General features: G+C 47.8%; 2 pseudogenes; one reads left to right on the top strand and one right to left on the bottom strand.

Moving 5' to 3' along the window:
- The first annotated feature begins 4,365 nt into the window (after window positions 1-4,365).
- On the top strand, window positions 4,366-6,031 carry LOC136534822 (glutathione S-transferase T3-like; annotated as a pseudogene).
- A 2,209-nt stretch (window positions 6,032-8,240) lies between these two features.
- Window positions 8,241-8,694, bottom strand: LOC136534821 (CASP-like protein 2U1; annotated as a pseudogene).
- Window positions 8,695-11,800: the final 3,106 nt, after the last annotated feature.

The raw sequence follows: 11,800 nt of genomic DNA, 5'->3' as shown, positions 1-11,800 counted from the left end.
ACTACAACACACACAACCAGGCCAAGGGGCGACATGCCACGCGTCACCCAATGAAATAAATCCAAAAAATATGAGTATTTATGTCAAATCGAGAACTTAAACTCAGATGAACAGATTCTACCAAGAAAACCTAACCAACTAATCTATAATCAGCTTGCATCGTTATTTTGGGGACAAAAATACAACAATTATTACTCGATGTAGGGAGTACTCCACCACCACCAAGCAACAACAACGTCGGACGTTACGTTGTGTGAAGCCTAATCAGCGAGACCTACCTTTCACTCAATCAAGTCCACGGCCTCGTTTGGATGGCTGGGTAGCCCATCGAACTTGCGGCCCATGGACATGACTGGGCTGCCAATTTGAACCAAATACACCTAAGCCTCACGGAATGAAGCCCACGAAGGAACACAACAAACGAACTACTACTTTGAGGAACGCAAGGCCGCCAAGAGCAAACACTAGGACCTCGCGACTCGCCCGCCGGAACTCGTCCGTGTCCGCCCGCGGCAGCGTGGAGGTCGCACGTCTCCACCCGCGGGGAGGTCTCGTCTTCCTCCCCAGCCTCCCTGCGCACGTCCTCGTCTCCCTGCCACAGAGGCCAGATCCGGTACGAGAGGGGAGATAATTGGCTGGATTTTTCTCTAGATGAATGATAGAAAACCGCTGTTTTCTTGTAACTCGGCATGATGTTTTATTGTGGTAAATGTCGTTGTAAAATAAGAGTGCCATTCTCGTAAATTGATGATGGTAACCTTTCCTATCTATTATTATCGTAACTTTTTCTCGACATTATACTAATTGATTCCTAAAGGCATAGCTTGATGTCTAATTGTGGTTAACTCCTGTCCTGTTACCGTTTCGTGATGTTTGAATTATACTCGTACTATATCCTAACCAAAATTTATCCTGTTTTATAGTAACAAAATCATCAACATAGCTTGCCTTAATTTTGTAACACAATATGCATTCTCGTAACCGTGAAGTAAATACGATTTATTTTCCATAAATGATTGCGCCTATTTGGGGCAGCCAGCAGCTCCGCCAATCAGGATGTAGTAAGCACGTCATGGGTCCACTGGAACCTGGTTTCGTTGGGAATATATATATATATATTTTCTACTAAAATCTAGTAAAGATTACTGTAAAAATCTAGTAAAAGTAACTAGTAAGCGTAGAAAGGCATAGATTCTAGTAAAAAATTTGCAAGTCTAGTAAATAGATTATCGTAAAACAGGCATCATATATTCTAGTAAACGTAATTCACAGATCTAAAATAGGCCAGTTACTATAATCACGGAATATGCATGCGTTGACTCTGGCCGGATAATGATTATAGTAATTAGCGATAGTAAATGATCGTTATTACTTATGTGCATGCAGGCATGCAGCTCCATCCGCCAGCTTGAAAACCAGACGCTCGGGTGGGTGCATGGATTGGCCTGGCTACAAATAAGCTATTCTGTACCTAGCTAAAGAGTATACTCTCTCTATATATATCTATATCCGTGCGTTGCTACGGGATAACTAACAATTTATACTAAAAACACACGGATCGCACGATAAGATAACAATACTGTTAAATTAAATACCAACATTAAAATGACATTTAATCCAAAAGGCAAAGTTTATGAATTTAATACAGTCACGGAGTGCGTGGCGTCGCAGGCTCACAAACTCTAGAGCTTCCGGAGATTGGGTCGAATCCAACCTAGAGCCTCGGAACCTGCATCTTTTCCTGGACGGGCTTCACTTCGGATGCGCCGGTAGCAATATCAACGATCTCTAGTCAATGGACCAAGTCGTATGGTCCCCATACAATGGCCCAGACATGTAGATTTTGTTCTTCTTGTACTTGGATACACTTGTTCTACTGAAGCTTTCATTGAAATGTATAGACACGAATAGTGTCTGATCACCGATGTCCCTCACCCTAGACCACTCCGGCGTACGGTCGTAGAGGTTGCACTTGTAGATCGCGCTGCTGTAGGTGAAGCTCTGTGTCTCGTGGAACGTGCTCACCATGGCACCCACAATGTGCAGCTCACCGTTTGATTCCAGATAGCTGCGGTGGCAGAGCCTCGCAGGTGGCGACAGCGATGGTAGCAGCGTCGCAGTTGGAATAGCGCCGGCACCGTTGCTGCTACAGACGAAGATTTCTCCAGTGCAGTCGATCACCAAGAACTTGTCTTGGCAGTGGATGATGGACCCCACGGAGAACTCTAGTTTGGTGTCGAGAAGCGTCCATGCGCTGTCGACTCCAACCCGGCAGAACGCGACCTCCGTGGAGCACCCAAGCATGGCCATGGCCACGCACTCGTGGCCGGTGGTGTTAGGCGGCGCCGAGAGCACGATCTCACGGAAGAACATGTCCCTCATGTCTTCTAGCTTGATGGCTCTGCCTGCGGCATCCGCGTCCCCGTAGCCGTTGGTGGGATGGAGGACCCACCGGCCGTGGACCCTAGACACGCGTTTCGATGAGGACGCCGCCGCGACGTGTTTGCCTGCTGGTGGGAGCTCAACGCGGGGCACAGGCACCGACGAATGGATTCAGCAGCGTCACGGACGCCGCCTTGTCCAAGAGCGCCAACCACCCACACGAGGAGCCACACGCCACCTTACCGCGTACGTCGGGCAGCGTCTTGGACAAGACCTTCTTCTCCAGAACGTAGTAGAAGCCGACGCGGTCCGAGTCGGGGTCGAATGGGAGCAGCAGGAGCAGCCCAAAGGTCGCGAAAGGGACGGCGGCGCACCATGGGGAGCAAGCGGATCGAAAGGACGCCGCGTCGTGGCCTGACACGAGACGCTGCCCGATGGACTCGAGGAGATCCTCTGGCAGGCTAGATCTCCAGTCAGGGAGAGGTAGGGACCTTCTCTTGGGATTGGGAGGCTGAGCCATGGAAGACAGATGCCATCAACTATAGTTCACGCAAGAAACAGCAAGCGAGGGCGATGGAACACGTGAGAGTGAAACCAAATGAAAGGAGGAAAAAGCTATCTCTTTTGCAAATGCAAAGAGGGGAAGTAATTAAATATAGGAAGATTTGGCAAGGTTCTCAGAAATGCAAAGTGGTTCCTTTTGTCTTAATTCTCTTTCCTTCTGTGTTAATTCTCTTTTCTTTTGCTCATTGCCATGTATGCTGGTGCATGCAAACATGCAATGTGTATATGGATAGCACAATAATTTTCTACTTCCTATTTTACCGTGATTCCTCTATCACATGACAGACAATATTCAATCAAGGAGAATTGCACGATCAATCAATAATTAAGATGTTGTGGGATCGCAGGTGTGGGCAGACGGATGAACCAAAATAAATATCGCACTAAAAATATCCACACTTTATTTCTTTTAGTTGTAGGAGATATAGAGAGGGGGGGGATGTATACTCTGTAGCCAGGCCAAACCGACCGCACCACCTGTGCTGATCGATTGCATGCAGGGGAACCTGTCATTTAGGCCAGTCTCAATGGGGATGTCATGGGAGTGTCATGCGCATTAATTAGGGTGACACATCAGCATGGGAACACTTTTTGCATGACATGGTGAGGAGAGAGAACAAATTCGTTTCATGGCCACGACACTCGCCAGCTCCGTTTCCAAGGTCTCGATAACTCCACAACACCCGCATTGAGAGGGATAGTTTCATCCACCCGCCCGGCTCCAGGCGCCAAGATCCAATGCTCCCGCCTCCTTCCCCTCGCGTGCGCGCGATTCCTCCTGCGTCCTTCCCCGCGCGCGCGATTCCTCCCGCCTACTTCCCCGCGCGTGCCGTCTTCCCCGCGCGCGCCATGGATTCGGCGCGTAGCTCTGGGCGGCGAGTCAAAGGAGGGATTCGGCGCGGAGGCAACCGCCTTGGAATGAAGACGGTGTTGTCTCCTACACCGCCGGCCCCTCTGGCTTCTTCTCCACCGGGCCCTGCTGCGCCAGCACCGTCCGCCCCAGCGCCGCCACCAGGTCCGCCAGCACCGTCCGCCCTAGAGCCAGCGCCTTCGTCCTTCCCTGGTCCACGGTAAGCCCTAGATCCACGGTGATTTCGATGATTTCGATGTGTAGAGATGTCCGGATCTCTTGTATGGTTCGGTTCTCTTGTGAATTCCATAGGTCCGGATCTTGAAAGCAGTAGGAAATCCTGTCCATACTGTCACACGAATTCTTTTTTATTACCATGCTTAGCAGTTGGATTTGATGTTTCTTTGTAATTACCATGCTTAGCAGTTGGATTTGATCACGGGGTCTAATATTTGGTTGTCTTGTTGGTGTGTAAACATGCTAGATTTGCTTGTCATATCATATTTGTGGTGAGATGCAATGGTGTTATGAACATATGAAGCCATTGCTGGATTCAGTTGGTGATTGGTATGGCGCTCATATGTGAATCTGTTATATCTGAGAATGATAATTGTAATTTTGCACATTCTAATGTTGATGTTTCAAGCTCAGCTCTCATTGAATTTGTAGATTTCCGTAACTTTAGTAATGTAGAAAGTGCAGCCTGCATACAAATAGAAATGTATGTATCTGACTTGCCATAGATCCATACTTCCATAGCCCTGCAGAGCTTGTGTGTGTCCATCAGCATTGACCTCCAGACTGTCTCTGTATATGTGAAGTCTAGTATCATGGCCTGGTTGATGTGAAAATCGCGTTGTGTCCTTTTCTGTCTGAAACTTTGGATGCTGCTGAACTACATGTGTAGTGTATTTTCTGTCCAATTGGGTTCTCTTCCTTCTGTGATTGGGAAGTGTTGCCTGCATACCTGCTTGACCTTTAACATTGGATAAGCAGTAGCCGGAGATGCCCAGCTGTAATGTGGAAACTATGCTTTCTCATGTAATATAGCAGTTAACTATACTGCATTTGCTATGCTGACATTTAGTATTTTTTTGTTTTGATGAATATGCCTGCAACAACCATACTTCAGGGTCTATCCACCTAGTGGTTTTTTAAATTTCCTTCAACAACCATACTATCCGCCGCACCCACACATGGCAGGAGAAAATTTTCATTTTGTTGGTCAGACTATTAACGTGAACCCAATATCTCCACCACCACCACCAAGTGGCTATGGAACATTAACACCCCAAGCTGTGAAACAAGGAACTTCAACAAACGAGACGGTGACTATTGACATTGAGGAAGGAGAGAATAGTGAGGCAAATAGGGCAGTAAAGAAAAGATATTGGACTCATGACGAAGAAACGAGGCTGGTAACTGATCAGTTTTTTATTTTCCTTTTTGTAGGCCAGTGTTTGGTACAATACTTGATTTGTTCATATTTTTTTATTTCGTATTTTGTAGGCCAGTGCTTGGTTGAATGTTTCAAAAGACCCAGTTAGGGGTAATGACAAGAAATTTGATACATTTTGGAAGGAAATCACTAAGGAGTTTAACAGGAAAGGGAATGGGAAGCGTAGAAGGGAAATAAACCAATTGAAGGTTCACTGGTCACGCCTGAAGTCATCGATCACTGATTTCAATGACGCTTGGACTAAGGTAACTCAAATGCATACAAGCGGATACTCCGACGACATGCTAGAGGAAGAGGCACAGAAGATATATGAAAGCAGGTTTGGAAAGCGTTTTTCGTTGGTGCATTAGTGGAAGATATTAAAAGAGGAGCCCAAATGATGTGCACAGTTTGAAGAAAAAGAGAAATACAAGACTGAGATAGTTGATGTTCCAGAAGAACAGTCACGTCCCATTGGTAGAGAAGCAGCAAAGGCTGAGCGTAGTGGAAAGCGCAAGAAGGATAATGTTATGGAAGGAATTGTGATCCTTGGGAACAATATTGAGAAAATTATCAAGGTGCAGCAAGATCGGAAGGTGGAGTGCGAAAAGATTATGGAAGCACAAATTCAGATATCAAACGCAAATTTGAAGGCAGCAAAGGAGCAAAAGGAAGCAAGGATGTTTGAGGTCTACAATTCCTTGCTCAATCAAGATACAAGTCACATGTCTGAAGATCAAAAGGCTAACCGAGAGAAGGCATTACGTAAGCTTGAGGAAAAGTTATTTGCTGACTAAGGTTAGTTCTCAGTCTTAATGTTGCACTATATATTTGTGTGAATGCAGCACTATATATGTGTGAATGCAGCACTTTATTTTAAGACTTAATGCTGCACTATATAGCCAGTGAATGTAGCACTATATATGTGTGAATGTAGCACTATATTCGAGATCAATCGGCTCATCGCCGACTTAAGAATGATTTGGTGGAACATATTTGGAATAAGTTTGGTGGTCGTGCACATATATCTGGTACTTGTGACTATCTTTTGCATTATTGATTTCGATGTGTAGAGATGTAGAAATTCATGCCTGCAAGTAGTTGATTTTAGTATAGAAAAATGCCTACAAGTAGTTTTTTTTGCGATCAGATGCATATGCAAGTAGCTGTTCATACATGCTGGATGTCTCTACAGACACATGTAGATGCAGCTCACGAACCTCTCTATGTGTTGTATGCTCATTTGTTTGGTTTTAGTAGCACAAAGAGTTATCGACAGAGACCGTAAAAATGTTAGGATGTGCGATGGTTAAAATCAAACTGGAGCTTGATGTTTCTGTTTTCACAGGCTAACCGAGACAGAGCAATATCTAAGACTGAGAAAAATTGTTTGCCGACTAAGGTTAGTTCTGAATTTCTACAAGTGATTCTCATGTATCTCTGAATATGAAATGCTGCAATTTAGGCTGAGTGCTCATGCTCAACTATTTTTGTTTCTGCAGGGTGAAAGCAACCATATGAATCCTGTGAAAACAACCATATGAACTGATGGTTGCTCGAAGCTTAGCTCTGTAGCTCATATGGTTAACTTCTGTTATAGTGATGGTTGCTGCTACTGGCCTGAATGTTTAAGAAGTGAATTGAGAGAGAGAGGCTATCTGAATTTTTTATCTCTGAAATGAAAATCTATCTGCATTTTATCTGAATGAAAATATAGTTGAGTGTTATCTATATTTTATCATGTGTGAATGTGACTGTCCAGAAATCTCCCAGAGTTATACAATGCCATACTTGTATGGTTTCTCTCTTATCTGAACTGAAAGCTCATGTGTGCACCTGATGCTTGTATGGTTTCTCTCTTATCAGAGAAGAGTACATTTCTGCTCCCCAGAACCACTCAGTTCCATGGTTTTACAGTTAGTAGTATGGCATTGTATCTGCTTCAGCATATCTATGGTTTGATAGGATCTATGATCATTTGATATCAGCCGTTTTATTTGATTTGGTCACTTGGTAATGAGTTCAGAGTACCTGATGCTTGTGTGCACCTGATGCTTGTCATTCTATTTTGATAACAGTTTCATTCGTTGATTAGGTGGTCACCTGATGCTTTTTCAGCCGATTGAATATAGGCTACTGGAAAAAAAACGTTAAATGTTACCTAGCCGTCTCTATTGCTGAACTTTGCATAGGCGTTTTATTTTGCCATCGAAATCTGATGTCAATCTTTTTTTATACTTGTTTCTTTCCTCCGTGCAAACTGTATTTTTTAAGTGTGCAAACTGGCGCAAAAGGCTACATAGTTTGCATACAACATTTGATCCCAACACAGTATACTAATTAAATGTTAAAGCTACCATATGAAACCGTGAAATGAAAATGTACATTGAGAGGCCATGTTTCATTCTTAATGTCATGTCTTGGAAACTGAGAGGTGAAACTCCCATAACATCTCCATTGAGACTGGCCTTACTGCAGTGCATGCAGGAACCTTCCTATACGGTAATTAATCAGAGCCCCCAATCAGCGCTGCCGGTAATTACATTAATTGTTTAAATAATTGCCACATCTGGAGGTTTCCAGTTCTGCAGGAGCCGCATCTAAAGAGTGTCGTAACTTGGCTGTCCTTGTCCACGTCCATGGCTGTAGGCGACTGAGTGGTTACGAGAATACACGTGCATGCAAGTGATGAACGTGTCACTAGGATAGAGTTACTGGAATATTAGTTGCTTGAGATGGTAACTAGGATAGAGTTACTGGAATATTAGTTGCTTGAGATGGTAACTAGGATAGCGGTAAATGTTTATGAGAATTTTATACTGTACATATTTACGAGAATTTTATACCAATATCTCGTACTATGAAATTTACGAGAACTTGCACAAAGAATATTTATAAAAACTTTGTACTATGAATATCTCATACTATGAATATTTGTAAATGAATTACTAGAATCTATGTCTATTGTATCTGCTTGACGATAAATTTTTAAATGACTAAACAATATTAGCTCTTGCTGCCGTATAGCAGGTTGAAGGCGGAGAGGAAGGCGAGCAGGGCGGCCGCGCTAGCGACGCCGGCACCGGCCTGCCTACAGAAGGCGCCGTAGAGGGCGCAGATCCCCATCCACTGCTGCTCGGGCTGGCCGTGCTTGGTGACGACGGAGGCCTGCAGCGCTGTGGCGGCGACGACGGCGGCCAGCAGCACGTACGCCAGCGCCTGGTCGCACGAGAAGACGCACCAGCCACCAGGCCAGCAGGGGCCGCCGCCGACCCGGCACCATGTTGCCTCCGTCGGACATGGCCAGGGCGACGCAACAGCGCGCCACCTGCAGCAGACTGTACCCGGCGGCCACGCCGGTGGCGGCCACCAGGAACACCATGGCCTTCATGTCCGTGTAGCTGGCCTTCTCTTCTGCAGCTTCGTGCGAGGCTTGCAGCTCCGTCGCCGGGGCTGCCATCCGAGAGAGACCGGCTGCGTCGCCGTCGGGGAGTCCCGATGAGCCACCAACGACCAAGATGGTGCATCACATCATGGCCAGGTCGCGGTTCCGAGTCGACGAGGAGGACGCGCACAGGCCAACTGGGAGAGCGCCGCGCCGGAGACGACGAGAGAACGCTACCGGAATCCTCAAATTTGCCGAGTGTTTTTATATTTGTCGAGTGTATTTCCTCGGACACTCGGCGAATTAGGTTTTTTATCGAGTGCTACTAAAAACACTCGGCAAATAGGAGATTTACCGAGTGTAAAAAAAAACACTCGACAAAGAGGGGGTTTGCCGAGTGTTAAAAAAAACACTCGGCCAAGAAATAAAATCTTTTTTCTAAAAAAAGAAGGAGAAGAAAAAAATGAAAAAAAAACTTTGCCGAGTGCTCAAATCTAGAACACTCGGCAAAAAAAAAAGAAGAAGAAAAAAAATGAAAAAAAACTTTGCCGAGTGCCCCGATCTAGAACACTCGGCAAACAAAAAATATCCTAATTAACCTACTCCCGTCCCCAGCGTCCCACCCCTCCCGTCCCCACTCCTTCTTCCCCTCTCCTCCCAGCCCCTAGTGCCCCCTCTCCTCCCGCCGGCATCGCCTCCCTCCCTCATGCTCTCCCTCGGATGCACCGCCTCTCTCTCCCTCCCTCCAAACTCTCTCTCTCTCCCTCTGGCCCTCCCTCCACTCTCTCGCGGCGGTGCAGGGCTTGGCCGCGGTGGTTGCGCGCCCCCGGCAGAGGGCCTGGTGGTTGGTGCCGCGCACCCAGGCAAGGGCCGCGTGCACCAGCGTTTGAGGTCGCGCGGTTCCGACAGCAGCGGCCATCTCCTCCGCAACGATGCGGGGGATCCGGTGATGGCACGGCCAGGGAGGCCAGATCTGGCGGGCGCTCCTCCTCCTCTCCACCCCGGCGGGCTCCCTCTCCCTCCCAAGCCGCGGATCCACTATGACGCAGGCGCTCCTCCTCGACCCCTCTGGGATACGACGGTGGCGCGGCCAGGGAGGTCGAATCTGGCGTCCGCTCCTCCTCCTCCTCTCCACCACAGTGGGCTCCCTCTCCCTCCCAAGAAGCGGATCCGCTGCGCGCTCCTCGTTGCAGCAGCGTGGCGGCGCGGATCCGGCGCGGATGCTCCTTCCCTTCTTCCCCGGTGGCGTGGCGGCGCGGATCCGGCGCCCCCTCCTTCCCTGGCGGCGGTGCGGCGGGGATCCGACGGCCCCTCCTTCCCCGGCGGCGTCCACACGACCGCGCACGCATGCAAGCCTGAGGACCAGAGATCCAGAGCAGCCGGCTAGCCATGCGTTGCTTCATCGGGGCAGAGGGGGCGGGCGTGGTGTGCCGACGGTCTTGGCGTGGTGGTGGCGGCGGCCTGGGCGGTGGTGGTGGCCGACGGAGCAAGGTGCTTGTTTTTTTATTTTTTTCAAAAAATGTTTGCCGAGTGTTTTTTGGCACTCGCCAAAGTCTTTGCCGAGTGCCCGACGATTGACACTCAACAAACAGCTCTTTGCCGTTAAAACCTATGCCGACTGGTGTTTTTCGAGTGTTACACTTGGCAAACCGTTTACCGAGTGTTTTTGGGACTTTGCCGAGTGCCGCTGGCACTTGGCAAAGCTCCTGGGTCTGGTAGTGGAGGACAGGGAGGGGCTGTCCGAGCCCGGCGTCGTAGTGCGATGGAGCAGCGCCACCGCCGGTCGCATCGTGGAGGGATCAGGTCAGCTGCCATTGGCGTCGTGGGGGTGGCAGGGCACAACACTGGTGCTATCCCTTGCACTACGGTTGGCGATGCTTATGGCGCCGTGGTTGCTGATGCTGATGGTGTCGTAGTTGTCGATGCTGATGGTGCCATGGTTGACGATGCTTATGGCGTTGTGGTTGTCGATGAGGATGCCATGCCCATTATAGCTATGGATTATAGGCGACCCATCTCGTTTGTCTTCAGGGGCTTGGCATCATCGTCCGGCCATTCAGCTCCGCGGGACATGCATAGGGCATTTGAAAGCTCTAGTTTGGTTTTGGTTAATTGATGAAACCCTAAGTGCTAACCTAGTTTATCAAGATCATTATGAGATAGGTAGCACTACTCCAAGTGATGAAGCAATGACGAAGATCATGACAATGGTGATGGCATGGTGATGGTCAAATGCTTAAACTTGGAAAAGAAGAAAGAGAAAAACGAAAGGCTCAAGGTAAAGGTATAAAATGTAGGAGCCATTTTGTTTTAGTGATCAAGACACATAGTGAGTGTGATCACATTTAGGATAGACAGCCATACTATTAAGAGGAGTGAAACTCGTATTGAAATGCGGTTATCAAAGTGCCACTAGATGCTCTAATTCTTTGCATATGCATTTAGGATCTAGTGAAGTACTAACACCCTTGAAAATGTTTGTGAAAATTTGCTAACACATGTGCACAAGGTGATACACGTGGTGGTTGGCACATTTGAGCAAGGGTGAAGAAGTTAGAGTTGAAATGGAGTTGGTCGAAATGATGCTGGCGTCGGTCTACTGACCGGACGCTGGGTCACTCAGCGACCGGACGCTGATAGGCTACGTCCGGTCAAACTGATGGGTCTGCATAGTACCTAGGGTATTGCACCGGACGCTAGTCTATGTCCGGTCAAGGTGGACCGGACACGTCCGGTCGAAGAAATACGCCTCAGGGAGCTTACTGGAAACGACCGGACGCTGGGGCTTCAGCGTCCGGTCAGTTCAGCCGGAGCGTCCGGTCAGCACTTAGCCATTGTGATTTGACGGTTCAGTTTTAACTCAGAGTGACACGTGGCATAAATCAGTGGACTAGACGCTGAGTCTAGGGTTCGGTCAGTATGACCGGAGCGTCCAGTTAGAGCGCGTTTTGCTCAGTGAAGGGGTATAACGGCTCTATTCCATGCGGGCTTCTATTTAAGCCCCATGGCCGGTTGTAGCTCCAACTCTTGCACATTTTCATTGACGTAGCAACCTTGTGAGCTTAGCCAAAGTCCTCCCACTCATCTCCATGATTGATTCATCATCTTTGTAAGATTGGGAGAGAATCCAAGTGCATTGCTTGAGAGATTGCATCTAGAGGCACTTGGTATTCGTGTTGCG

Source organism: Miscanthus floridulus, unplaced genomic scaffold (assembly GCF_019320115.1).
Source record: "Miscanthus floridulus cultivar M001 unplaced genomic scaffold, ASM1932011v1 os_2329_1_2, whole genome shotgun sequence".
In the NCBI taxonomy this organism is placed as follows: Eukaryota; Viridiplantae; Streptophyta; class Magnoliopsida; order Poales; family Poaceae; genus Miscanthus; species Miscanthus floridulus.
The sequence above is the reverse complement of the archived record's forward strand: the minus strand, read 5'-3'. Positions and strand labels throughout refer to the sequence as shown.